Source organism: Rhipicephalus sanguineus, unplaced genomic scaffold (genome assembly GCF_013339695.2).
Source record: "Rhipicephalus sanguineus isolate Rsan-2018 unplaced genomic scaffold, BIME_Rsan_1.4 Seq771, whole genome shotgun sequence".
Classification (NCBI taxonomy): domain Eukaryota; kingdom Metazoa; phylum Arthropoda; class Arachnida; order Ixodida; family Ixodidae; genus Rhipicephalus; species Rhipicephalus sanguineus.
The window spans coordinates 53,276-60,650 of NW_023615954.1; the positions used below are offsets into that span (position 1 = coordinate 53,276).

Below are 7,375 nucleotides of genomic sequence, written 5' to 3' on the forward strand. Positions count from 1 at the left end.
CGACGAGAGTGACGACCTCCGCACTGTCACCTGCCAGCTTGGTCGACTCGTCTTCGCTGGAAGAGACGCTGGACAACTCGTCACGCGTCCTCGAACTGCAGAAGAAGCTGAAAGGTGGCACCGCAGTGGCCAGCAGTGGTCTGGGAGGGACCAAGGCCATCTACCCTGCAATGCAGAAGGGTGAGCATGGATGTAGTCTGTGCATGTTGCAGCTTTTTGGCTGAAGAAATGAAATGAGGTATGCCTTAGTGTTAGTTTGTTATTAGGTGCTACTATGTCCTTTCAACCAACTGCACCAACTTGCGCCTTCATGTGTTAAGCAGTCAGTGGCATGCACTGCACAATATGTGGCTCAGAGAGTTTATGAAATCTGGGGAAATTGTGATGAAGTATAGTAGTATAGTTATATGGTTGAGTTTTGTGCCTAAAAACAAAACAAATCAACTATATCCGTAAACAAATTATTGCTGTCGTAGAGTTCCATATTTCCTTGCCAGAAATGTAACATACACGTCAAGCAGTGGACGGGGTTAAGACAAATTTTATTTGGAAAATAGAAGTTACTTCGCTATACTCTCAGCAAAATATAAGGAGAATTAGCTAAAATTGACTCAAGTGGTTCTTCAAGCTGGCAAGATTGCTTGTGTTGGTGGGATTAGTGCATTGCTTCAGCTCATGCAGTTTTTGACTACAGCATGCCTAGAAAGTTATTTTACTGCAGTATTTGCATAATGCACTTAGTATTCATGATTGTTAGAGTACATGATGCATTTATATCTGCTTACATTATGCACTGATGTCGTGGGACATACGAAAACACACATCATGTCTTTTTTTTTTTTTCTTGTCATAACTGCCTGTCACCAAAATGTATATGTAGCTAAAGGCGTTTCTTTGAATCACTTTTCGTCCCCGGTGCAGTGCAAGGAAGTGCAGAGGATGCAACGTTTCCGTCAGCTGCGTAATCACTGGGAGCAGATGTCCCATGCGTCACCCAGTTCGGCGGAGGCAACCAGTACCGTCACAGCTGCATCTTCTGCAAAACCCACTTCGCCAACAAAGCTCCCGTCACCCACAAAGACGGCAAGTCACTGTCACATACTCATTTTTCTTGCCAAGATGTCTCGTGTTGTGCACTTCACCATTTGTATAGTTTTTTTTTATATCAAGCACTTTTCAGCTTCTCAGGACTAGCAACACCCACCTGCATTTCAATAATGAGAACTAACAGACAGTAATGCCAAGAAAAGTATAGGGGATGTTATATGTATAATTGGGATATAAATGTGAAGAAAGTAAAGTGGACGATAAGATAACTTATCTTATTGTCCACTTATTCGAAGGCTGGCAGGGACCGAACCTGCGACCTTCGAATAATGCGTCCGATGCTCTACCACTGAGCTACGGCGGCGGTCATCTCCCCCTCTACTTTATAGGGTATATATGTGGATTTAAACCCAGGAGTGTTAGTCAGCGCTGATCGCAGCCATGGCGGCGAGTGTGGAACACTTTTCTGCCTTTTGGCGTCACGTAGCACTTGATCTTTTTACGAACTGGCAGCTGACCAGTTGTTTTAGTTAGACCAGCTGTTAGTTCTCATTAATACAGTCGACGTCCGATTTCCCGGACCCTCAAGGGACCGCGAAAACGTCCGGAAAATCGGGCAGTCCGGAAAAACGAACGCACGTGAAAACGCACCTTTTTGGTAGGTATTTTTCGCTGACGGAGAGGGTCACAGCCGGAATACAAGATTCCCATAGCAATTCAGCCAATGCATCGTTTAGGTGGCTCTGAAAAGAGCCGTTTATAAAAAAAATACGACGTGGCCGGCACTACCTCATAAGTCAGCACTTGGGCGCAAAGAAGTCGCTTATTTTCTTTTGCACGGTCCGCTTGCCCGCGATCATGTCTGCCTCAATTTCAGTCAACGTCATGTCGCCGCTGTACACCAATGACAGTGTCATCAGTGCTCGCGTCAACTCCGAGCTCGTTGGCTGTGTAGAGCTGGCTCTTCGTTCTCGGTGTCGGTCATCGGAATCCTCCGTAACTTGATGAATGATTTCGTCATCGGTCAACTCCGCACATAGCTCGAGGTCTTTGTCAGCGTCGGCGAAGCCCTCAAGGGTTATCTCGGCTGGAATCAACACGCCGCCAGCGCGCAGATCGTCGAAGGCAACGTCAGCGGATGGCAGTTCGTCATCGTGAGACTACGAGGTGGTTTTGTGCGCTTCGAAGGCGCGGACGAAGACGAAGGAGCAGTCGGTGCCATTGCTGTAAACGGCGAATCCGCTCGACAAAAACGCAGCACGAAACAGCTATGAACTCGGTGGATGCTGAAGGTCGGGAAACGTGATCACTGAAGGTAGCGCGCAGCAGCAAACGATCAACCGCAGACACGACCGCAGAGCTGGCACAGCTGACAAAACAACACGTGAACGAACACAGTGAGGTTTGGCTTGGCTAAGCTACGGCTGGCAACGGATTGACTCGTGCGGTTTCGAGGTTACGGCAGCCGCGGTGCGGCGGTGCTGCGATGCGAGTATGGTGGGTTCAAGGATATGAAAATGAAAACAACCAAAATGGCGGCGTCGGTGGTGACTTTGGGTCGGCGGTTAACAGTAAAAGTCCGGGAAATCGGATGGCGAAGGTTATAAGCGTCCGGAATTTCGGACTTTTTAATACATTGACTCTACGGGGAACTTGACGGTGCCACAGATGAGTCCGGGAAATCAGGCATGTCCGGAATTTCGGGCGTCCGGGAAATCGGACGTCGACTGTATTGTGTCTAAAAAACAAGCCCTTAAAAGTCATCTTCTTTCCTTCATTCATAGCGAGGGTCTCGTTCTGGCAGACTCGATGCCTTCAGGTAGTATGCGAGGATGATTATTGGTCAGCTGCTAGTCCGTAAAAAGGTCACGTGCTAGGTGACGCCAAAGGCAGAAAAAGTGTGTTCCACATTCGCCGCCATGGCTGCGATCGGCGCTGACTAATACACCTAGGTTTAAATCCACATATATACCCTATAAAGTGGATGGGGGATGACCGCCGCCGTAGCTCAGTGGTAGAGCATCGGACACGTTATTCGAAGGTCGCAGGTTCGGTCCCTGCTGGCGGCAAGTTATCTTTTTGTCCACTTTACTTTCTTCACATTTATATCCCAATTATTACATATAACATCCCCTATACTTTTCTTGGCATTACTGTCTGTTAGTTCTCATTAATATTGTGTCTAACAAAGAAACAAACGAGCCCTTAAAAGTCATCTTCTTTCCTCCAACTGCATTGCGTGTTTTATGACCTAACCTTTCCATTTCAAACAACTTTGAAAACACCTCAATAGCTAACCATAAACATTCTGCTTGTGAAAGGAGGACAGCTATAAAGCGTCATGTTCTTGTTGAATATGAAGCTTTATAGTTTCATATTCATATGAGGCTCATTGTATTTGGCAAGCATTAAATTTTGCATACAAGGGTTTGAGGTAGCATACAATGGTTTATTGGCCAGTTTCCTGCTTCCGAGTGTACATTTGCCGACCATTTATTCGGACGTTGGAAGTTTCGATGTGCTCATTTGTTCGGACACCTTTGTGGCATTGCACTTGTTTTCATTGATACAGTAGAACCCCGATACGTTTTTTGAAGGGACCGTAGGAAATAAAGTAAGAGATGGGAAATGTAAGAGCCGAAAAACAGGAAAAAACGCCAGATTTAGTGGTACAGAATTTTATTCAGTGCTTACGAGCAGCACGAAAATTGGCGCGCTCAGCCGCGATCTAGGATGGATAGAAACGCGGAGTTGGGGACGGCCTCATCCACAGAAATGTAATCAACGTATGTGATTTTTTTAACACCAGCAGCTGTAGGCATGAAAGAAACTAAGCACACGCAATCGCGACAGCGCGGCGAGTCCGAACCGCGAACCGCCGCGACGACCATGCGAGCTCCAACCAGCTCGAACTCCTCCCGTCCTCCGACAATAACGATGATGATGAGTCTACGCTACGCGATGGCAGACGTGAATGCCAATCTCGAAGGCCTTGCTTTCGCAAGCAATTACGTCATAAACGCCATGTTTGTGCAATACAAATCTCAAAGGCTATGCTTTTGTCAATAGTAAATGCCAATCTCGAAGGCCTGCTTTCGCGAGCAACTACGTCATAGACGCCATCTTTGCAATATGAATCTCGAAGGCCACGCTTTTGTGTGCACAATTCAAGGATCTTGTTGCTTGCGCCTCTCATGCGCGCTAATATACGGTCAAACCAGGCAAGCTGCGTGAAAATGCACCAGGCCGCTCTCTTCGGTAGTACTCGGTCGGCTCCGAGCGCACTTCGCGACGTATCATATGGGAACGGTCCGACAGTTACGACGTAACAGCGGGGTTCCCAATACATTGTATCCTATGGGAGCTATGCCGGGACCGGCGCAAAACGACGTAACAGCCGGGAAAACGCAGCAGTGAGGAAGTAACAGCGGGGTTCTACTGTATAATGTACTAGCATGACCGAAAGTATGGACGCGTGTACAGTAAGTGCGCCGCTCAATTTTTCGGACTCCGGTAGCCGATTCACTGATCTCCACTAGGAGGAGCTGGATGGCGCATTGAGCACGCGGGCGTGAAGCCACCGGAAGCCGCCGTTTTTGTCCCGGAAGAGAGCTTTTCTCTTCTTTTCTAAAGAAATACCTGCCTGTAGCGCAGTAAAACTCTACAAATCGACCGGAAAGTCGTCAGTCAGGGAAGACATTTCATGCTATGTACCTCAAAATTGCATTACTTTACGCATTTTGTACGTTGCAGCACTCCGCCATATTCGGACGGTGTCGGGACGGCGTCTGTCATTTTCGTGTAGCGTTCGTCGGCATCTAAAGTGATGGGTAATCGCAGAGTTTGAAAAAATAAAAAAGAAAAACGATCATAACAACAGCTGCCACCCGGGAATATTTGAATTGCGTGCTGAGACGGACGAAGACGCCAGCTTCCGGGACAAACAGGGGACTTTCCGGTGGCTTCACTAGCGCCCGCCTCACAGAGTGGGGATGCACTGTCCAGCCTTTTTAATGGAAGTCAGTGGCCTGATTAGGTGTGATCAAATGCCATAACAAGCAGATTGAGTGGTGTTTACATTTTGCTAGCTTGCCAGCACCGCGAAGGTGCAGTGGCCTGATGGACAACTAATGTCAAAGCTGATAGGACAGCAATGGCCTCTCCGAATTGCAGTTGCCAATTTCGGAGGCTATGCTTTTGTTGGCTGCATGTAACAGTTGCTGTGTTATGGATTTAGCTGGTTCAGTCCAGTATTCATTGGGCTATCTACAACGGCCAAACCGCAGGCCAGCCAGGCCACTGAGCTTGGAAGTCGGTGCTCGGCTGTCAGTAGTCGTTTCTTCGGCAAGGCCTGATCAACTGCTACTCTTAGTCTCGCCTTCCATTGTATGTTGCTTAGTGTGCTAGGCCTGATCCACTGCTGTACTATCTCGTCCATCCTTGTGTAATATGAAATGGACCTGCCAACCCTCCTGATTTGCCCAGAAGACTCCTGAATATTGAGCAATCCTTCCGATTGTACGGGTGCAGCTATAAACTCCCGAAAAAAAAAAACAACCTCTTAACCCCACCGTGAAATGAAAATAATGAAGGAATACGGTTTTTAAAATTTTCTGGCTTTCTTTTTATTGTGTGCGGAATTTAAGTAACTTTTGCCTAGTACAATGGTGCCATGCGGAAAAGCATACTAAGACTGGGAAGGGCTACCAGCTGTTACAGTACAGGACCGCATTTTATCTGTAAATTACACACTTGTGCGTGCGCCATATAATTACGAGTGCCAGTATGATAATTTACGTCTAAAAATTTTACTGGCAATCATTGGAGCTGTCTATGACATTTCTGGGCCCTGAGAAACATGAGTAAAAACATATGCCACTTTTCTTTTGTCGCGCTAACGGAAGTCTGTGTGAATCAGATCCGCAAGCCCACGTGACAAGTGGTGCTGCCACCAAGAAGAGCAGCGTGCCGTCAGCCGACAACCGGCGCCTCGCACCACGCGGTGCCACCGCTGGCTCCCGGACCCCGAGCCCTAATATCTCGGCGGCAGTGGGCGACCGCAGCAGCAGCAGCGCGGTCTCTGATACCAGTGCACCGGGGATGGAAGAAGCCGGCAGCGAGCGACACCTACCCTGATGGAGCCAATAAACTGAGCAGCCACTGTAAGTGCTTCACTCGTGGCATGTCTATAATTGTGGATGCTTTTGGTTTAGTGAGTTAAAGGCTGCAGAGGTAAAGCATGCACAATTAAGTGTTCTCCTTATCCACAGCTATAGATTACAGTAAAATCTAGGGATGGGCTAATAGTAGGGGTGTGCGAATATTCGAGATTTTGAATTTTTTCGAATAGTGTTTGCTATTCGATTCGATTCGCACTGGAATTTTACTTTTCAAACTATTCGAACTTCCTTAAAACAAATACAGTCAACGTCCGATTGAAAATTACCCCTTCAGATTTTCAATACGCTTTCACCTCATTACACTCTCGTATTGAGGCAAAGCTGTCTTTCAAGCTCCGTTACGGTCGAACTTTGCCAAGACACAGTCAACGTCCGATTGGAAGGGGTCCCTATATTTTTAATATGCTTCACCTCATCACACCCCGGTATTGTGGCAAAGCTGCCTTTCAAGCTCTGCTATGGTCGCAAATGTACTACTCAAGGAAACGCTGTTTCCAACATGAGATGAAAGATGTGGCAGAGGTGGGGCTCAATTAATGGTGTTTTGGACCAGAAATTTGGGCAGGAAGTCCGAAAAATCGGAAGCGAAGCTTTTTAGCATCCAAAATTTCAGATGTTCTTATATATTGACGTCTACGAGGCAGACTTGGAACTCCAGACTTGAAGGGAGCCACCCTTGTTCACCACATCAGTTGGGCTTCCACAGAAGTGAAAGAGGAGGAGAGGCTGAGGAAATGGCATTTTCGCCATCACGTGTAAAGTGTTGTCGGCAACACTTTGGTTGCACCAAATCATGTACATAATACAATTCGGCCTCTACATTGCTCATTCTTAATTAGACCACTATGAAACGCCACCCCGCCAGTGCTTCATCAACATGGTGAAAAGAAACACTTTCATTTTGCTATCTTATAAGAATATGCTTAGGAATCCTCTGTAAGGTTCGGGAAAAAACAGAGAGCTGGGGGAGGGCCGTTGGCGCCAGTATGCCGGCACCGTGTCCCACGTAAACAGAGGGACGGCGTGGGGGTTACAGACATCTGTCAACGGGGGCAAGTTGGCGCCGAGGGAAGGCAGTCGGTGGCCGGTTGCGGCGTGCCGGCGTCGTTTCTGAAAGCACCCCCCCCCCTCCCCCGAGTGCGTGCTAC

At 47.6% G+C, this 7,375-nt stretch overlaps 1 long non-coding RNA gene across 1 annotated transcript; it reads left to right on the forward strand.

Annotated features, from left to right (window-relative positions):
* The first annotated feature begins 16 nt into the window (after window positions 1-16).
* On the forward strand, window positions 17-6,159 carry LOC125756256 (uncharacterized). The gene is made up of 3 exons (XR_007414745.1): window positions 17-180; window positions 922-1,093; window positions 5,975-6,159. It is a non-coding gene; the product is annotated as an uncharacterized LOC125756256 (long non-coding RNA).
* The last annotated feature ends 1,216 nt before the right edge of the window (window positions 6,160-7,375 follow it).